Source organism: Protopterus annectens, chromosome 11.part0, assembly GCF_019279795.1.
Source record: "Protopterus annectens isolate FY-2018-M chromosome 11.part0, PAN1.0, whole genome shotgun sequence".
Lineage (NCBI taxonomy): Eukaryota > Metazoa > Chordata > Ceratodontiformes > Protopteridae > Protopterus > Protopterus annectens.
The window spans coordinates 1,232,326,960-1,232,349,213 of record NC_056745.1 but is presented as its reverse complement, the minus strand read 5'-3'; positions in this window follow the sequence as shown (position 1 = coordinate 1,232,349,213).

Here is a 22,254-nt window from a genome sequence, read left to right as displayed (position 1 = left end):
ATGTTCTGAATTGGGCAATTTGTCATTATTGGTTCATATGTTTTGTTTCATTGCTTAATGGAAAAAATGTTCAAAACTATAAAACACTCTTAAGTGGTGCTGTATTAACAAGGGATATTATTCAATTATTATATATTATAATTAATACAATCAGGAAGGTGAATCAAAGCAGTTATGCATGGTTCAGGAAGGTGAATCAAAGCAGTTATGCATGGTTCTGAAATGTGTGCAAGGGGCCTATGATTTGAAAACAGTCCAAATGTAAACTTAACCTGCCACTGGCCAGATGCATTTTCTTTGAATTATTGTCTATTTATTTATTTTTGTTTCTTTTCAGATACAGTTCTAGAAAGACTGTGTCATTTTTTTTGTAAATGAGAGTGGCCAGGAATGTGCTTTCAGAAATGTGATAATCATTGGCATTTTAAATGTTGCATGATGCTCTTGTGGGACTTTTTCAGTACGCGGGCTTCGGCTTCAGGTAGGTGTTTGGATTGTGGGCTTGCTTGCTGTTGTTCAGTCGCTTCGTGGATCGGTCTGTTTGTTCGGGTGCGCAGATCTGTCTGTAGCTTGCTTGCTGTTCGGTCGGTCGTTTGGTCTCATGGATCAGTCTGTGGCTTGCTGTTGGGTCGGTCGCTGGGCTAGGTAGGTGAAGGGCTGTGTGTTGATCTGTAGTATTCTGGTTTTACCACTGTGCTGGGAGATGTTAGGAATGTGCGTATTTTCGTTGAACTGGACTTATCAGAGCTGGACAGTTCTGTGGTTACTTGTGCTCAACGTTGTACAGGTACCAAATATATTTGCGTTTAAGTAAAACTTATTGTTCACTATTTTATGTGCCTTGTTAAGCTGAACAAATGGTACGGGATCGCTTAAAGAAGGCTCTCGAAGAAAGAATTTTAGGGGTTAGAAGAACAATGATTACTGCCTTTCTCTGTTATGTGGGACAGGTATGTATGTATGTATCACATACGGAGGCAGATTGGGCACTCTAAATTGACCGTAAGTGTGAGAGAGTGCTTGTGAGTCTGTTGTGTGGAAGAGGTATTGCTGCAGGGCTAACCACCCTGCGGTGTAAATAAGTGATCTTACTTAAGTTACTTGAGCAGGTGGAAGAATTGTTTTCTACACTGTTATACTTAACTTCTGATGTGGTTCCAACAGACTGGAAAACTGGCATAACAGCAGTCTGGATTTATAAGGTCTGGTCTGGAGACTCTCAGGGTTGATGAGTCTTTAATAAAGGATTTTTCTGTATTTAACTTGAGCTTCTGTCCTTTTGGCATGCATTAGTACTGCTTTGCTTATTTGGTGTTTTTTACTTGTTCAGCTTGCTCGCCATCCTTTTTGCTTATCAGGTTGTTAATTCCACACTAATGCTTCTTTGGTAAATTTGAAAACAGTTAAATGAGTTTGGTGGGTTGTATTTGTATTGGATGTTATAAAACCATAAGTACCTTAGCTAAGAGTATGCAGTCTAAACGATTAGATTCAACTGTCAGTTTACATGTGCACTTTAACATGCTGTCACATCTCTGCAGTGCAGCTCCATGTAGGCCGTATGCCTTTACTACAATATACTAGAATAATCAGAATTTCATCTCGATGGCTTGGGTTCCCGGGGGGGGGGGGTTTGGGGCGCCTAGGAAAAGTTTGCTTCAGGGCGCTTCTAATGTAGTTACGCCACTGGTCCCTGCTGATTATAAATTACCCTAATTACCAATTTAGTAGTGACAGACCTGGGAATACAAGGTGACTATGACCTCAACTTTGACCACTGCACATTTACTGTAGTGAGGAAGACATTCTACATCATCTACCTGATTAACAAAGGCATCACCTTAAGAGCAAAAGAGGTTATAACACCCCTGTACTTATCCCTCATTAGACCTATTATTGAATATAATGCTCCCTTTGGTATGTACCATACCAGACACCGCAACAATGTGAGAGACCAAGGAGATTTCCAACTAAGAAAATTCAGGGTCTCCAGCACATGTCTTATACGGACAGACTGAAGTCACTGTTACTGTACTCAGTAGCGTATAAACTACTTAGAGGTGACTTATGTCTGGTTTACAGGGCTATCACTGACCCAAATCTAATGGAAATGCTGTGCATCCATAAGTCAAATAGAACTAGATTCACCCGTTCCTCAATCTAGCCTGTGGCATAAACGGGACCTGCTGGAGAAACAGATACATCTCTCAGAGGTTGCCACTCCTCTGGAATAGGCTTCCAATCCAGGTCAAGCAGAGCACCTCCATGACCCTGTTTAAGTACAATCTGTATGGCTGGATGGGAACCCATACATTTCTGCCAGGGATTGCCTTGGCTTCTCTCCTGGGCAGGGGTAGTCCTTGCTGGAAAAAATTTGGGCATAGACGATATCTCTCAGATAGTATTATATTGGGATTTAATGGCTAAGCCTGTAAAGACCCTTGGTCAATAGCGTAACATCCTATGAAACTATGAACCTATGTCTAGCTTCTCACTGTAAATCAAATTACTCAGCCTACACATACTTTTGTTGAAATGTTAAAATATATGACTTCTATGTTTTTGTTCATCAAAATTGGTTTTAATTCTGGTCAAACTTCTTACAGTTAAAATTTAATAATGTTTGCAGAATGGCAACATGCAAGCAACATTGAATTTCAAAGCAAAATAAAAAGTGTAGGACATATGCCAATGGCTCACATTCTCAAGCAGAGCCATAACTGTGGTAGGATAAATTGGTGGCTGCCCCAGCCACAAGCTGTCAAAGGGCATGCTTGGCAGGTGCTGATGGTAAGAGAGTGCAGTACCAGCACTGATTTTTGAAACTCTGCCTGGTATGTTGTTACATGTTACAGGCATGAGAAACTTGGGAAATTATTTTTGTTCTCCAACTCCAAGTTTAAGGGGATGCCAATTTGGGAAACTGCAAACTTTGCAAAATGAACTAGGTAAGGTGCATTTCTCAAGTATAAAGATTTGCAAGTATCTCTATAAGAAAAATTAACCTTACAGGAGGAAACAGAAGACTGTGAGCAAGTATTGGAACTTCTGCCTCCTTCTCAGGAAATAAACAATCAGAAGTTAACTCCTGTTTGGTATCTACTTTTCTGAAGTACAGGCTAACACAGAAGGTCTTTGGTTAATGAAGTTCGCAGATGACTGCAAACTAGGAGCCATAATTAAAACTCCAAAAGATGTGGACATCCTACAAAAGGGCCTCGCTGAGACAGATGCCTGGTGTCAAAGCCATGGCCTCAAGCTCAATGCCAAAAAGTGAATTGTCATCCCTTTTGGTAAAAACATTGTACCCATGAACTACCACATAGGCGGTAGTCTACTTAACACTGAAAGTGTGATAAGAGACCTTGGGACACAGGTGGACAGTAGTCTCTCCTTTGATCATCACATTGCCACAGTAGTCAGGAAATCCTTCTACGTGGCACACCTCATCACAAAAGGTTTCATTGTTCCCCTCTACTCGACACTCATTAGACCCATTATAGAGTACAATGCCCCTTTTGGTATGTACCTCACAAGACATCTACAACAACTGGAAAGGCCACAGAAATACCTCACAAAGAGGATTATTGGCCTCAAACAAACAGATGCCCTACGCAGACCATCTAAATAAACTGCAGCTTTACTCCGTCACATATCACCTACTCAGAGGCAATCTCTGCCTAACACACAAAGCTATATCAAACCAAGAGCTTTTAGACATACTCCACTTAAAGAAATCCCAATCCCTACAAGCTACACGCTCTAGGGACCTAAACCTTGTCACCACAATAAACAGAACATGCTGAAGGAATAGATTCCTGTCCCAGAAACTTCCCATACTCTGGAACAAACTACCTATCTATATCAAACAAAGCTCCTCATTAGCACTCTTCAAGAAAAATCTTGATGACTGGATGGGAGACAGGAAATTCACCCCGGGGATCACGTCTGTGGCTCTGCTCGACAGTGGCACAGGAAAATAATTTTCTTGGGTGGCGAACGCCAGGATATCTTTTGGCTAGGCTTATATAGGCCCTAGGGCCAATATCCTAGTACCTACTTATGAACCTAAAATACAGAATCAGGAATACTAAGACATTTTTGATATTTATGTTCCATAAAAGAAAAATTCTTAGCTTCTCAGTAAAATATTATACCTCAGCAATAATGGATCCATGGAATTCTTAGAATAATGACTGTAAGTATCAAAAGTTATGACAGCATCTGCAATAATCAAGATATATCACATTCATCAAGATTCCTCAAAGGTTTCCAGACTATACAAAATGTAGAGGAAAGCTGCAAATGTTTTCATCAAAACATTAAATAATGCTCTGCACCAACTCTGAAATATTTTCTTGCATTCTGAATTGCTGTATCTTGCCTTGAGTAGTGTCAGTAAAACCTGAGTATAAAACTCTAATCTACATAGGTTCATAGGTTAGTACTAGGCTATCAGCTCTAGGGCCTATACAAGCCTAGCCATAACAATTCCCTGGCTATTTCTTCCCATATTATTTACTTTCCTGGACCCCTGTCTAGCAGGGTGACTGACGTGATCCCTGGGGTGAATTTCCTTTCTCCCATCCAATCGTCAAGGTTCCTCTTGAAGAGGTCCAAAGAGGCACTCTGCTTGACATGTATGGGCAATCTATTCCAGAGTCTGGGAAGTCTCTGGGTCAGGAACCTATCCCTCCAGCATGTTTTGTTTATTGTGATGACAAGGTTTAGATCCCTGGAGCGTGTAGCTCTGAGGGATTGGGATTTCTTTAAGTGTAGCATGTCCAACAGCTCTGGGTTTGACATGGCCTTGTATGTTAAGCAGAGATCACCTCTGAGTAGACGATATGCGACAGAGTATAGCTGGAGTTTTTTAAGGCGGTCAGTGTAGGGCATCTGCTTTAGGCCTGTGATTCTTTTAGCAAGGTATTTCTGCGGCCTTTCCAGTTGTTGCAGATGTCTTGAGAGGTACATACCAAATGGGGCGTTGTATTCTATAATGGGTCTAATGAGGGATGAGTACAGTGGGACAATGACCTCCTTTTTTCTGGATGAAAAGCCCTTCGTGATGAGGTGTGCCACATAGAAGGATTTCCTGACTGTTGTGGCGATGTGGTTATGGAAGGTGAGACCACTGTCCACCTGTGTCCTTAAGTCTCCTATCACACTTTCTGTGTTTAGTGTACTGCCACCTATATGGTAATTCATGGATACATGTTTTTTCCAAAGGGATAACAATACATTTCTTGGCATTGAGCTTGAGCCTATGGCTCTGGCACCAAGCATCTGTTTCTGTAAGGCCCTTTTGTAAAGTATCCACATCATTTGGGGATTCAATAATGGCTCCCAGTTTGCAGTCATCTGCAAACTTTGTTAGCCAGAGTCCCTTAGTGTTGACCTGTACTTCAGAGAAGTAGATGCCAAACAAGAGCGGCCCCAGGACTGAACCCTGAGGTACTCCACTTGTCACTTGTCTGGAGCTGGATTTGGAGTTGGCTACTTTTACAGTGTGGGTTCTATCAGTAAGCCATTTAGCAACCCATTGGGTGACATAGGGATTAATGCCCAACTTAGTAAGTTTATCTATGATTCCAGAGTGGGGATGGTGTCAAAGGCCTTGGTAAGGTCTAGATAGGCTGTGTGGACCACCTTACCCTTGTCCATGGCTCTGGAGACTGATTCAAAGAAGTCAATCAGGTTCAGGAGACAAGATCGGCCCTTCACAAACCCAAACTGGGTGGGGTCCAGTGTTTGAAGGTTGCCAATGTCTTTGTTTATAAGTTCCATGATAATACGCTCCATGGCCTTGCAGATAAGGCTTGTCAGACTGATGGGACGGTAGTTTCCGGGATCCAAGGTGGATCCCCCCTTGTGGATTGGGATAACTGTAGCGCTGCGCCACTCAGTGGGCGCACAACCTGAGGTGAGGCTATGATTAAACATGACACTTAGGTGAGGTGCCAGTTCATATTGTAGTTCATGTAGTACACAGCCCGGGATGTCATCTGGTCCCATGGATGCTGTATTCTTGGCTTTAGAGAGTGTGTTTTGTACCTGTGTGGCCGTTATTACTGGAATTTGGCAATCTTCCGGTATTGAGATGGGCCATTTAGGGGGTGAGAGGGGGGTGAAGTTGGCACTGAATCGATCTGCCAGGATATTGGCAATATCCTTCGGATCAGTATATTTAATGCCATTCTGTTTTAGTTCAGAGCAGATCTGAGCATTGCCATTTAGATTCTTGACATAGTTATAGAATGCTTTGTGGTTGTCTTTGGAATCTTTGGCAATTTTATTTTCGTAACTAGCTTTGGAGGATTTTATGAGGCATCTCAGTTTCTTACTGAGGCTAGTAAGGGAGTTTTTTGCATCCTGGGATTTTCCTTTTTTCTGCAAAAGTTTCTTCCTTTTGTTGTAAAGTTTGTTTATGGCAGGGGACCACCAGATTGGCTTCCTTTTTTTGGATGAGAGCATTCTGGTTCTATTTGGGATGGCACGATTCATGCATGAGTGGATGTGCTCGTACAGTGCCTTAGTGTAGGATTCAGCAGTTGAACTTTCAGTTCCTGTCTGCATGGGTGTCATGAAGTTTGTCATTTCTGACTTGAGTAGCATGAAGTTGGCTTTGGAGAAGTTTTTTATGGTAGTTTCTTTACTGGGGGTGGGGTGGGATGTGGATGTTAAGGGTGATTAGCTTATGGTCAGACCTGACTAACGAGGGGGTGACCATAGGTATGGAGCATTGATTTCCCATGTTGGTAATGACCAGGTCTAGGATATTGGAGCCCCTGGTGGGACTATGGATTAGTTGATCCAGGGCATTGGAATTTATGAATTCCAAGAACCGTTGCGCAAAGGTGTTGGGACATGAGTAGGTTTCCCAGTTAATGGCAGGGTAGTTAAAATCACCCAGTATTAGGGTGTTTGGTTCTATCTTAATATTTTCCAGTATGTTTAGAAAGGTGTAGTGAGAATCTTGGGGTATGGTGGGGGATCTGTAGCAAGCTACAATTTGGATTGCAGTCTTACCTAGTGTTAGTTGCACTTGGAGAATTTCAGACACATTGTGTTGGCCAACTAGCCTGGTGGTGTGAATATCCTTGGTGAATATTGACACTCCTCCACCTTTAGTGTTTCGGTCCTGGTTTGGTGGCCGAAAAGTGTGGTAAGAGTTGTAGCCTGGTATTGCAGGGGTGTACTCTGGAGCCTTGAACCAGGTCTCAGTTACTGCACAGATATCGATGTTCTCCATTTTTAGGAGTGCATAATACATTTCTTGTTTTTAAAGATAGAAGACATACAACAATGTGCTGTAGCTCCTTAAAACTGTGTTATTATATGGAGATGCATGCCATGTGACTGCCTGTATTCCATGTCTTTCAGTGAAGCAACTGAAATGAATGCCCCTTTATCACCTGTCACTCTGTTATACATCTTCCTAAGAAGAATAGTTTATAATTTGAAGAGGTGAATATGTATCCTAGCATTCATAAACAAAGTGGACAGGTACATACCAGCATCATGTGCACTGTGGTAAGTACTCTCCTGGAGGCCACCATTGGCATGAATTAGTCCCCAGATGAATACAGCAGATTCCCTGTTTTACTACATTACACAGAAACACTTAGTATACCAATATGTCCAAGACACTCCTGTGCTCAAGCTGACAAACAGCATAGAGTAACATGATAGTGCTACTTAGCACAACATCTTAAAGTAATATTGTGCTACCTTATGCTGCTATTATGTGAGCTGTCATCATGCATGACTGATTCATAAATAAATCATTGCTATTGTGCATGACTGCATACCAGGGCCCATTGCCATATTAAGGTAATGAGGAAATCTGCTGCAGTGCAAAATCTCATTGGTGGTATCTCACTATCTTCACTGTTGGGATATTTGTCAAGATAGTCTGTTGTAGCAGGTTTGCCTGCACTGTAGCAAACTCCATTACTGGTAGGGATTTTCCTGCCATGCAACAGATTTGTAATTTATTTTATTTTAGTTTTGTTTTACTGCATTAGCATGGTATTCAGGGCAATATGGTAAGCAATATACTAGCATGTAATCCCCTTCCATGCTAGTATATTGCTTACCATATTGCCCTGAATATCATGCTAATACAGATTTGTAATTTATTTTATTTTAGTTTTGTTTTACTGTATTAGCATGGTATTCAGGGCAATATGGTAAGCAATATACTAGCATGGAAGGGGATTACTGTTCTGTGCAGCACACCATCATTTGTAGGTACACAGTTACAACTCCAGTGGTAAAGGTTGATTGAACTGCGTATGGTGGTTGGATATTATACACTTCAATGAGACATTCTGCTGTGACTGTCATCTGTGCAATTCTTGTAATCTTGATTTATTGAAACTAGATGCAAGTTACATTATGTGAACCAGTGACTCACTCCAGTACTATTTTTTTACTTTTTATCACTGTAATATGATTGTGGAAGTTTTAATATAATTAAGGGATTTTTGGGGATCAACCTCTCTTAATGGAGGTGCTAGGCAGCTTGCTTTCTGAAAAAAATTATTTGTAAACTGTTTTTGAAAGGCTAATTTATGTATTTGTTATTTATTTATTGACATTTGCTTACCAGAAAAATCTGACTGGGTTAGAACTGATTTTCAGTGGAGGTTTGGGGAGAAAAGCTCCAAAGTATTACAAAATGTTTTAAGAACACTAAATTTACAGTCTTTAACAATAACACAAAAAAACAGTTGCAGTTTAAATAATGATGCCAAATTAGACATAATATAAAAACATTGGTTAACAATGGAGACAATTATATGACAATGATTTAATATTTAGAGAAATTTTAGCCAGTTTATAGACAAATGCAAGGTAAGTTAGTATAATATAAACAGGAATTGCAATATGACATGAGAGAAAAGCAGGCTTATTGTTTATTTAGAGAGAAAGCCAGAGGAGAGAAATTGATAGAAGTAAGGAAGGGAGTGAAGAATGGAGAGTAAGGAGGCCTAAGGTATGAAGAGGTATTTCTTCACATTTAGGGATATCATTTATCTTGCTGTTGAGCAAGAGCAGTCAGATTTTGTTAGGGGGTCGTACAGAATTATCTTTTAAGGATGGAAAGGAGGGAATTGACCTGATGGATACAGGTAAGGAGCTGGCCTTAGCAACATGGTATGAGTACAAACAATGCCCAGCAGATTTGATAGGTTTGTGGACAGACAAGAGTTTTTGGTCATTGGATCATAAAGACCAGCTGGGTACACAGTTGTGTAGAATGTGCTAGGACAAGCAGATGGATATGGGATTGTTTTATATGTAGTAAGAAGCTGTGTATATGTTAGTTGATGGGGTAGTTCTAACCAATTTAAACTTTTTAGTGCTATGCAGTGGTGGGTTCTGAAAGGGGTATTTGCTGCAAATTAACAACGTTGTTATAGCATTGTTTAAGTTTTTATTTTTGTGATGTCTGAAGGCTAGTAAGGATAGGAGCACCAGAACGAATTGTGGGGAGGCGATAAGTAGTGGTAAATGTAGTTTTAGTTGTGTTGGTGAGAACATTTTTGGCTCTATAAAACATCCCTAGTTTTTGATGAGTTTTTCCTATGCAATTGTATATATGCAGGTCAAATTTAAGATTATTTATTTATTGATTTATTTTACATTTCTTTACAGGGAAAGTCCATCTGGACAAATAGTCCTTTTTCAGCAGAGGCCCAGGGAGAAAAGCTCCACAAATAATAACTATTGTAGTACAACAAAGACAAAGAATACACATATGACAAAGATACAAACATATTCTTACTGGGTTATATAGTATAGTAAAGAAGAAAAAGATACAAATTTAATAATAGTTTATCTTAAGTCCAAGAGTCTGAGAGAATGACTGGTCAGTATACTCTAACATCTGTGGTTGACACTGCTGAAAGAGTTAAGGAGGAGAGGCAATATAGTTTGCATTCTTACGAAAAATATTACCTTGGAGTAGAGCAGGAGCAGCCTAATCATATGCTATGAGAAGTGACTTCTATGGTTGTATTATCAAGAGGAAATACTTTTATTTATTTATTTATTTATTTCATGAGAGAAGGATTTGGGAAAATGTAGTGGTTTTGTTTCTTTAGAGATCAGCATGAGTTTTAAATTACAAAGCCATGTTTCAGTGATTATTAAAGCTTCCTGAGTATTTGTGGAGGTATGTCATGTTGTCAGATACGCAAATGAGTCTGGAGTCATCTGTGTACTGTATTAGGGAGGTCTGTTGTGTGGATGTGTGGAGGGTGTTGGTGAGAATGTTAAAAAGGAGGGGACCAAGGACAGAGCCTAGTGGTACACTGGTGGTGACTGTGAGGTATGGACAGAGGTTGGAATACCATTTTAATGACTGATACCTATTAGAGAGGGAGCTTTTGAACCATAGAAGGGTGGTCTGAGAGACACCTATTGACATTTGAAGGAGATGTTTGCTGTGACAAACTGTGTCAAAGGCTTTAGACAAGTCTAGAAATAAGGAGGAGACTAGTCTGCCATCGTCTCTAGCTTTCTTGACAATATCTATATAGGTTAGAAGTGCAGTGTTAGTATTATGGGAAGAACAAAAAGCCATGTTGTGTGGGGGATAGGATTTCTTCATGCAGGCGATAGTTTAGCAATTGTTTTTGAATACATTTTTCAAATATATTGGAGAGGGGTGATAAGATTGCTACAGGTCTAAAATTAATAACGTCTGTCGAATTTCCTCCTATGTGCAGAGGGATAATGTGTGACTTTTTCCAGAGGGAGAGAGAGAGAGAGAGCGAGAGAGTGAGAGAAAAAGAGAGAATGTGGGATTCCTGAATTAACCTATATAGAAGTATTGAGACAGGATAGACAATGGTAATTGCCACTCTGCTCCAACACTGTACCCCCCCCCCAAATTAAACTCCATTGTGTAGATCACCACTTCTCTGTACTAGGTCCATAACCCTGGCAAAAGATTCTTCCAAATATGAAAGACACCTCATCTCATCCTAAATTTAAGACTCAGTTAAGATCTCATCAGCCAAATATCATTGCCTCTCATTCAGCTATATCACCTTAACTGAACTACATTGTTCTCTCTTTCGTGTCCTACTCATAATGTTCCTACTGTCCCTCATATGGCACATTCGGTTGAACCCATCTACACTCCTTAATATATCTTTCTCTTCCATTTACTCACAACCTCTGTCTAACATTATTCACTACACTTAACTACCCTATCGTTCACACTTAGACAATACTCAGCTGTTAGTGTCACGCCTACATCTTAATTATTGAGACTTGTCTTGATTTATGGTAAATAGTATAAATTACAATTGTATATACTATTTAAAATGTTATCTGATACTGATATTTTACATATGTGGTTTCATTATAGTCTTGCTATATTTCATTAAATGCAATTGTGACTTTCTTTATATTCTCGAGCTTTGACCAATGTTGATGACATGTCATCATAGTTCTACCCTGGTAAACAGATTTTCAAAAATTAAAGAAAGACAGGAAGAAATAATTAGAAATAGAAAAATGTCAGGTTTATGTAAGTCAAGAACTAGAGGCAGTCCAGTATGGAATTATGTGGTGATATGGCCAGACTCTAGGAAATTTTAGCATGAAAATGTTAATATGACTACTCCTTGCATCTATACTTGTTCCTCAAACATATTTGCATTTATAAATGGAAGCTGTGAAGATAAAATAAAAGGTCAGCTTTGCATTATTATGTTCATGTCTCAGCAGAAATATGTCCTCTAGGGTTTATTATCTGACTGCCTCTCATATAAGTGGACTGCAAGATAAATGTCTGCAGTAGACAAATAAGTTAGCAACTTCCCTGCAGACCATTAGACTTTTTTTGCTGATACATATGATGTTGTGTGTGGCACATCCACAGCTATAAAACATTGCATTAACTTTTCATTGCTGTAAGTGTACTGCTACTGAAATGTTGCTTTTACACAGAACCTGCCCACCTTTGGTATGCAGTTGTCATTCCACTAAACAGATATTTATGCCACCAACTTTTTAATAACTAAAAATGTAAACACCTACTTTCAATCCATGCTTATGAAATTGTAAGCTGGTATACATATATTTTTACACTCATTACTGTGAGAACATAGTCATATAAAATATGGAGAGAAGTTGAAAGAAGTCTTTAATTTATCCCTACTGTGTGTTTATTTTGCTTGATTTAAATTTACTGAGAAAGTAAAATACATTAATATAACTGTGTGTGGAACTGAAGACCTTCAATGAAATAATATAGCATGCATTCAGATAACTTATACTGTAGCAAGTACAATGATATACACTCACAGCCTTCAACTGAAATGTTGTATGTATGTGGCATGGGCTACACAGGGACAGATCTCTCTCATTATTATTGTCAAGCTGGGATTTCATTCTTTTCACTTTAGACACAGAACAGAATGAGAATAGTCTGTCAGCAGTGTGTGACCTCATGTACCGCATGGAGTCTGAGAGAATGACTGGTTAGTACCACTTACATCTGCTGTGTTTCTATCAAATTAATGTTGTACTGTATCCCTGCTAATTGAATAAACATAACTTAAACTAAAACTGATCCTTCCATATACTTGTTTTAGGGAATGTTACACAGGTACTACATCAAGGACGTGGATAAACAAATCCATATGAAGCAGCACCGCAGATGCCACATTCCTTTCAAAGTATCATGGAAGAGAAGTTTGATAATAATGCAAAGTATTCATATTTTTATTGTCAGAGGGATTCATAGATATAAACATGTAAATGCAATAGTGTATTGATTTATTTGGTGCGTTTTCAATGACACTTACTAGGATATCTGTAAATACAATAACAGTTTGATTCATTGGTAATTTCAAACAAATATGTAGTTTTTCTTACATATCATTTTACAGCCCCCTTTAACAGATTCAGTCTCTTTGGGGCTCTATCAGTTACTAGGATAACATTTTTGATTTCATTGTCCTGGACCCATAATTACATTGAATTTACCATATGCATCTGCTACCAAAATAGACATGATTGCAGCTTTAGTCACAGCTACATCACAGAAAAACAACCAGGAAGACAATCAGACTGGCCATGGAGATGTACAACTCCCAGAAAATGGACAGCTCAACCTTTCCACAGAGGATTTAAAATCCAACTTAAGTTAAATAGACTTGAGTTGGAGGACAAGCGTTTGGATATAGAAGCAGCAGAGAGACTGAGACATCTTGAGGCTGAGGAAAGTGAGAAAAGGAGATGCTGACTCTTTGCCAGAGTAAGGGCATTAATGGGGAAGGGAGTAACCAAACCCCTGAAGCAACAAAGGTCAGTAAATTTCTTCCACAATTTACAGAGGAGGATAATTTTTATAGTTTCATTCATATGTTTGAGAGGGTATATAAACAGTATAATGTTGACCAAGGGCTCTGTGTATGGTTCCTGATCCCCTTACTCCATAGTAAAGCTGTAACTGCTCTTTGGGGCCTCTTATCAGTTACTAGGATAACATTTTTGACTTAATTGTCCTGGACCCATAATTGCATTGAATTTACCATATGCATCTGCTACCAAAATCGAGTCATCCACTTGGACATTGATGGAACATGCAGCAAAATCTTTCATCCTTTATGCATGATATTGGCCACTAACCCAGATTAGTAAGCATTTCAAACCATAGATTTTTTCCTGTTTAGCTGTCTCTGCAGCCAGTTTGATTTGAAATGGGCATTCTCAGATAATGTAGCAATTGCCCCATGTTTACCGACAGCCACCAACTACTTAAACAAACTGACACAGTGTGTGAAAGATAGTTATATAATGCTATTGCAGGTAAAGCTCTTACATGAAGCATCTACGCAAAACAAGTGGTCTGTTAGTGCCACACAGCACCATACTACATACATACATACCTCACACCAAACACATAGCCCTATGTAAGCTGAGGTTTTTAAAAGTAACTTACCTAAACCAGAAAGTCCTCCTAAATGTAACCTAAGAAACAAGTAGCCACAGCAATCTGCACAGATTCATAAGCACACAGCACCCTCAGCACCCGCCATGAAATAAATATCTATGAGTCACACTGATTCACCTAGAAAGACCATAAGACAATGCTCCATTCATAGGTGACTCCATAGTGAGACACAATAATGCACCACTTACTAGACTGTGCAAAGAGAGGGTAATAATTGTTGCCTATCAGGTACAAGGATTGGCCATGTCACACATGCATGTATGTCTTTGCACCACAAGTACATGTATGATATAGTCACTGTGCATATGGGTGTAAATGCCTTGAGACATGCTTCCCTGTACTATATAAAGAGAGACATGACGGCACTCTCAGAAACGTGTCTGAGGCACGTATGAACCTTGCCTTAATCATTATTCTATAATTCCCATAATTCTATAATTCTCAAGAATAATGCCACACTATGAATAAACAGTGAGTTATTTCAACAATTGGCTTAGCTTCTGGTATAATTCAAATGGGGGTACAATAAATAACACCCTGAGATGAGATGGTACTATACAGTCGTATCTGCTTTGCCATGGATGACCTGTTATTTTTCCCCCAAAACATTGTCCACCACCATTGTCCCTTTTTTAAGGAATTCACATCCTCTGAAGATTCCAATGTAACTACACAGAATCCAGACAGCATTAAGGCATCATAGCTCAGTGCTAGGACTCTAAGCAAAATGTCCACATCCAGTAAGGTACTACTTACCCTGGAAAATGTCAATTTATGCACCTTCACAGAGATCTGGTTCCAGACCAGCAAAAGTATTCATTAGTGCAGGGCTTCACTTTCTATGACTTATACAGGTTTATCACATAACACAAATGCACTAGAGATGGAAATGCCTCTATATTGTTAAAAAAACTCACCAGACTTGTTAGATGAGATAATCACCTCAAACCTTTCCATATTCAACTTGCTATGAACAAAACCCCCTTATCACATCATAGCCAACAAAAGGACCCATTCTGTGTCCCCCTCAGCCAATACCTCCTACCTTACTAGTATGAAGTTACTGTGTATTAAATCATACACCATTCTCCTGGGATACATTGACTATCCCTCAATAAAATGGGAGATGTATACATCCTCAACAATGTATGCACAGGGATTTCTGGACTTATCAACACAGTCCACTTCCCAGCTGCAGTGATAAAAATCATGGACTTTGTACATACCAATATGGGCAAACTGTGCTCCCCACCAGTTGTAACCTCCTCACTTGTCAAACTGGACCACAAGTCCTTCACATTCACAGTAAGACTTTAGGCTGAAGCATCCTCCAATACCTGTGTATTCAGAGACTATGAGAAGACTAATTTACTATAACTGAGTGACGGTCTAGCCAATTTCAACCCCCCATCACTACCTCAATGACCCCACTGCTTATGCAGAATCCTTTGCGGCCAAATTCTATGCACATTTAAATATCTCCATAGATGAATCTATTCTCTCAGAAATAAATACAACACCATATTCAAAAATAAACTCCTTTGGTGGACCCCTGATATAAACAGGTTATATAATAAAAAAAAGAAAAACTCTTTGCATCCAAAAATAGATGTAACTTTCAAGAAGCCCAAAACACTCTTGCTAAATAAACTAAACAAGGGACCACAGAAACTGATCAAATCAACCATTCAGGCAAATGATAACCACAATGCCATCTTTAACAGTGTACCCTACTGGAAAAGAACAGAATGTTTTACGATTGTGTTTATTTCTCAGTTTCCCTGAAGGAGACAGGATGTCTAGAGTTAAAAGTTTATCTCTATTGTCTTAAAACAGAAATAATTACTAGGTTTAAAATGTAAAGTGTTTTTATTGCTTTGTGACTTCCTGGCAGCTGCACATATGAGAGATATGCATTTTTGACACAGAGTTGCTAAGTGTCTGTTTAGCCTGGGAACTGAAGGTAGGTGACAAAGAGTGATGTAATCTGAGATTACCCAGCAGTAATGTTGATTATTAATTTTAGAACTCTCTCAGGGACTGTGCATTTTGTATTTGTCTTTGGACCTGGAAACATCCTCTCATCAGCACTTGCCTTGCTAATAGTAATTGATCAGGGTACAGTAATCTCTCTTAGATATAGATAGGAATATAATGAAGATAAGTTTATATGTTTTCTGTATTTATTTGAGACTGTCCTGCAATGTTGTTTTAAACAATTTCCTGTGATTCTGAACTAGTTACTGTGTTGTTTGAGTATTGTCTTGTTCTTTTATTATTTATTATTACACATTTTAAAACCTTTTAATTGTGGCGAGTTTATTTAGAGATATTTAAGCTCTTAGAATCCTTGCATATGTATTTGGTAGACTGTATAGGCCACTCCAATAGCCTTGAAAGTGTTGGTCACACTTAGCATTTGGATAATAATAATATCACACAGTAGAACTGGTCACCCTTTGGGAAGGGCCTTATAGTAGCTGATAAAAAGCTGGTTGGTGGCAGTGATAACTACCTTTTAGTCTGGGCAGAAGGTGGCATAGCTAGCAAACCTGTGCCAGCCTTTCCCAGGATAGCATATGTGTTTGTATATAAATCAAAAATCAAATTGAAGCACTGGTTGGACATAGAGAGTGCTGGAGGTTTGGGCTTGACCACTCAGCTGAGATCTTAAATCTATAACTGTGCCAGTGGGGAGTCTTATTGGGGATTTGGAGTGAGAGGGAGAAACCAGCCCCAGACTGACTGATTTCTGTGTGCTCTTAAAGGAAATTATACTTTACTGTGTGTGTACTTGTCATCCTCCCAATGTATATGTCCCTCACTGGTGCTAGTCGTGAGGATTGAGGCTCTTTGGTTACTGGGCCAGTGCATTGGTGTCACATAGTAATTGTTTGGCAGTGGTGAGATAGCCACCCACATTGCATATTAATTGGTTGATAGTGGTGAGTTAGCCACATCACATATTGGCTAGTAGTGGTGTGAATATTGAATTCCTGTAGCCTATGTACAGTGGTCAGTGAAGGAGCTCAGTGAAGGTGTTTGTACTCTCTGTCCATGCAGTAAACATTCAGAGTTCATATCACAATTGTTTTTTTTTTTTTTTTTTTTTTTTTTTTTTTTGTTAGCTTAGTTAATCAGGAAGATCAGGCAAGCACTTCAGCAGAGGAGTATGGCAAGCTGAAAAGGAGCCAGTTGGCTGAGTTGTGCCAGGCTAAAGGACTGGTGCATGTCAACCTGACCAAAGCAGACATGACTGCAGTTTTAGTCACAGTTGCATCACAGAAAAACAACCAGGAGGACAATCAGACTGGCCATGGAGATGTACAACTCCCAGAAAATGGACAGCTCAACCTTTCCACAGAGGATTTAAAATCCAACTTGAGTTAAATAGACTTGAGTTGGAGGACAAGCATTTGGATATAGAAGCAGCAGAGAGACTGAGACATCTTGAGGCTGAGGAAAGTGAGAAATTGCAATGCCTGGAAGCTGAGGAGAAGGATAGGCAGAGGCAACATGAAAAGGAGATGCTGACTTTTTGCCAGAGTAAGGACATTAATGGGGAAGGGAGTAACCAAACCCCTGAAGCAACAAAGGTCAGTAAATTTCTTCCACAATTTACAGAGGAGGATAATTTTGATAGTTTCATTCATATGTTTGAGAGGGTATATAAACAGTATAATGTTGACCAAGGGCTATGTGTATGGTTCCTGATCCCCTTACTCCATAGTAAAGCTGTAACTGTTCTTTTCAAACTGTCTGATATCGATTGTTTAAATTATAATACAGTCAAGATGTGTTTGTTAGAATGCTTTAAGTTAACACCTGAAGCTTACAGGAAAAAGTTTTGTGAGCAAAGATGCAAGGCAGTTGAAAGTGTGTGTGAATATGTTGCTGAACTAAGCACTTGTTTTCATAGGTGGGTGAGTGGATGTCGGGTCACCACATTTGAAGGGCTGGCAGACCTTTTGATGAGGGAACAAGCCCTTAGCACTATGCTTGAGGACTTGAGAATCTGGTTAGCTGATAGACAATGCAATACTGCAGATGTGCTGGGGAAGAAGGGAGACCTATACCTAGCAAGCAGGGCATCACTGCACAGGAAAGGGGCACCCAGTGCTGCTCATGGGTCTAACTGAACCCATGGTGGGCAGCCCAGGCTGCCCCAACAGAGTCTGCCAGTAGCAGGGGAACTCACTAGTCCAAGTACATGTCCAAGACCAAGGGTTAAATGTTTTAAATGCAATCAGTGGGGCCATGTAGCATATAGATGTCCATGGAAGCAAGGTGGGTATCAAACGGTGGGAGAGCCAGTAAGTGGGAATGACAAAATGCCAACAGTAGGTTGTCTTCAGACAGCAAGGGTACAAAACTACAACAAGAGATTATATCCTATCTTAGTGAATGGGAAAGAGGCCATGGCTAAGACAGAGACACAGCCTCTGACCTAACCATTGTGAAGCCTACAATGGTTAATGAGGAGCACTACATGCTTGGTCAGTCTACTGTAGTCAGAGCTTTAGGAAGGACCCCATTCCAAATACCTTTGGCTAGGGTTCACCTTGACTGGGAGGTTGGCAAAGGAAGCAAGCAAGTAGGTGTGTTTGGGGATATCACTGCAGATGTCCTGATAGGGAATGATTTTTATAATGCAGTACCATGTGTGCATGCAGTTACATGCAGTCAGGCTTGGAGAGAAGCATGTGCGTCTGGTAGCCTGGGGGAGTCCCAGACAGACCGCACACTTGCAGCCAGGACTGGAGTGGTGGCTACATCTGGGAGGTGCTGATGTTCCCTTGGACAGCGTGACTGCAAGGGCAGAGATGAATAGTAGCACCCGGGCTGACAGTGAGGCATTGCTGTCACAGGATGCCAGACGTCCTGTGGAAGGGGAGCTGGGAAGGATTACAAAGAGAAAGTTGAGACAGGCTCAGCTATCAGATCCTATATTACAAGGCCTGAAAGAGATAGCTAGTGAGGCACCTGATTCTCAAGGGAAGGGGGAATCTGTATACTGGGATAAAGGATTACTGTATACAGAGTGGACCCCTGATGGAGGGCTAGAGGGAGAGAGAATACAGCAGTTGGTAATGCCCAGAGCCTACCATCTGGCACTTCTAGTCATAGCCCATGATATTCCCTTTGCAGGTCATATGGCCATAAAATGTACAAAGAGACATATTATGTAGAACTCCTATTGGCCTGGGATTTCCAAAGATGTAACAGAGTACTGCAAGACCTGTGAGCAGTGCCAAAAGGTAGGCAAGGCAGGAGACAAGGTGAAAGCTCATTTGATGCCTTTGCCTGTGATTGAGGAGCCATTTCAGAGGGTAGCTATGGATATTGTGGAGCTTCTGAATACTCCAGGTTCGACAGGGAAAAGGTATAGTCTAGTGGCAGTAGATTATGCTACCAGATACCCTGAGGCAGTGGCTCTGTCCTCCATTGAGATAGAAAAGGTGGCAAATGCTTTGTTAGAGATTTTCAGCAGGGTATGTTTCCCAAAGGAAATACTGACTGACAGAGGTGGCAATTTCATGTCAGACCTGCTGACTTGTCTGTGGACATGCTGTGGTGTAAAGAACCTAAAGACCACCCCCTACCATCCCCAGACTAATGGTCTTGCTGAGAGGTTAAACTCTACACTCAAGATGATGTTACGGGCATTTGCAGACAAGTTTAAGAGGAACTGGGACAAATATTTGCCCCATCTGTTGCTTGCCCACAGAAATTGCCCCAGGAATCTACAGGTTTTTCACCCTTTGAGTTGCTGTATGAGCATTTTAGATGAGTGTGAGGGTTTGTGTGAATCCATCAAGGAGTCTATTATGGCATATGTCCTAAACCTCAGGACAAGGCTCAGGGAACTCATAGGCAGGAATGCTCAATCTAGAGAGTATGCTGTGGGGCAGCAGGTAACGGTTCTCATTCCTGTCAGACACAACAAGCTGCAGGCAGTTTGGGAGGGACCCTACAAGGTGGTAAGGAAAGTCAGTGATGTTAACTACATAGTAGAACTGCTAGGCAGTAGGTAGGGGCACAAATTATACCATGTTAACATGATGAAACCTTACCATGATAGGGAGGCCCTTGTGCTGAGTATTTGCAGTGGATTGCAGAAGGAGTCTGTGGGTGATCTGGCGACTGATCTCCTCTGTGAGGCTCAGACTGACACCTCAGTGGAAGGGGTAGCAATGTCCCAGCAGCTATCCCCTACCCAGGATCGAGAAATCTGAGCAGTGTTACAGGAGTCTGGAAACATGTCCACTGGGAAACTAAGGTGCATCCCCATGATTCAACACTATGTGGATACAGGACCCCAAAGGCCTATTAAACAGGTCCCTTATAGGATGCCTGAAAGAGTCAAACAGACTCTGAGGGAGGAGATACAGGACGTGTTGGAACTAGGGGTAATTCAGGAGTCCAGCAGTCCTGCGGCCTCCCCAGTGGTGCTGGTACTAAAGAATGATGGCAGCACCAGGTTCTGTGTGGACTACAGGAAATTAAATAGTTACACAGTCAGATGTTTACCCCATGCCTAGGGCAGATGAAGCCGTAGATCAGATGGGTGGGGTTAAGTATCTTACCACCACAGATCTTACCGAGGGTTACTGGCAGGTGCCCTTGACTCTCAGTGCTAAAGAGAGGTCAGCCTTTGTGACTCCTTTTGGCTTGTATGAGTTCACAAAGATGCCCTTTGGGTTGAAAAATGTTTCAGTGACTTTTCAAAGGCTGGTAGATCATATCCTATCAGGAGCAGGAGATTTTTGCCCTTGCTTATCTAGATGATATTGCCATCTACAACCATTCCTGGCAAGAGCGGCTTCAGTATGTCAGGGAGGTGCTGTGCAGACATTGAGGGCAGGGTTGACCATTAGGCTCAGGAAATGTCAGGTGGGAATGGCAGAGGTCTCCTACCTGGGACATAGATTGGGGAGTATTAAGATCAGGCCAGAACCTGCCAAAGTGGAAGCCATTCAGGCATGGCCTCCCCCTGTTACCAAAAAGCAGGTGAGAGCATTTTTTAGGGACAGCGGGGTACTACAGAAAGTTTGTCCCATTATAGTACCATAGCTGCTCCCCTCGCAGACCTGACAAGGAAAACAGGCCGGATAAATTAGTGTGGACCCCAGTATGTGAGCAGGCATTCCAGAAGCTGAAAGGAGCATTGGGAGGATCCCCTGTGCTGTCCAGCCCAGATTACAGCAAAGAATTTGTTGTACAGGTGGATACTTCAAACCAAGGGGTGGGGCCTATGCTTAGCCAGGTTTTTTCAGAGGGAGAAGAGCACCCAGTGGTTTATCTCAGTCGTAGGCTCCAACCTAGGGATGAGTGCCATGCAGCTGTAGAAAAGGAATGCTTGGCCATAATGCGTGCCCTGAAGAAACTTTAGCTTTATCTGTATAGAAGGAAATGCACTGTAGTTACAGACCACAATACCTTAACATGGCTATATTGAGCCAGTCAGCAAAATGCCAAGTTACTAAGATGGAGCCTAGGGTTGCAATCATATGATATGACAGTGCAGCACTGCAGTGGGGTTAGCAATTCCAATGCATATGGGCTGTCGAGACAGGGAATGGGGTAGTGTTTTTACAGATAAGTTCACCCTCTCAGGCAGCATTTCTCAAGGGGCACTTGAGAAACTGGCTTGAGTTTTTGGGGAAGGGAGAAATGTGACACCAGGGAAATATTGCCAGTCCAGCTATCTGGAATTTTGTAAACAATTATATGCCACATGAAAATATTAATATGATTTACATAGAAAGGTAACACTGCCAGCCCACCTATTTGGAATTTTGTAGATAATCTTGTGTCATTTGTGAATATTAATATGATTCATGTGCTTGTCTTGCAAATGTAAGAGAACTATATGTTATGTGGATATTAAACTACTGGTGCAGAAGTGTGTTGAACCGTATGCTATGTACTGAGCTTCAAGAATGTAACCATAGTGTATCCTACTGGAAAAGAACAGAATGTTTTATGATTGCGTTTATCTCTCAATTTAATTGAGGGAGGCAGGATGTCTAGAGCTAGAAGATTATTTCTAATGTCTTGAAGCAGAAATAATTACTAGGTTCAAAATGTAAAGTGTTTTTTATTGCTCTGTGACTTCCAGGCAGCTGTACATCTGAGAAATATGTATTTTTGACACAGAGGTGCTGAATTCTAGGTATCTGTTTAGCCTGGGAACTGAAGGCAGATGACAAAGAGTGATGTAATCTGAGATAACCCAGCAGTAATGATTGTTAATTTAAGAACTCTCTTAG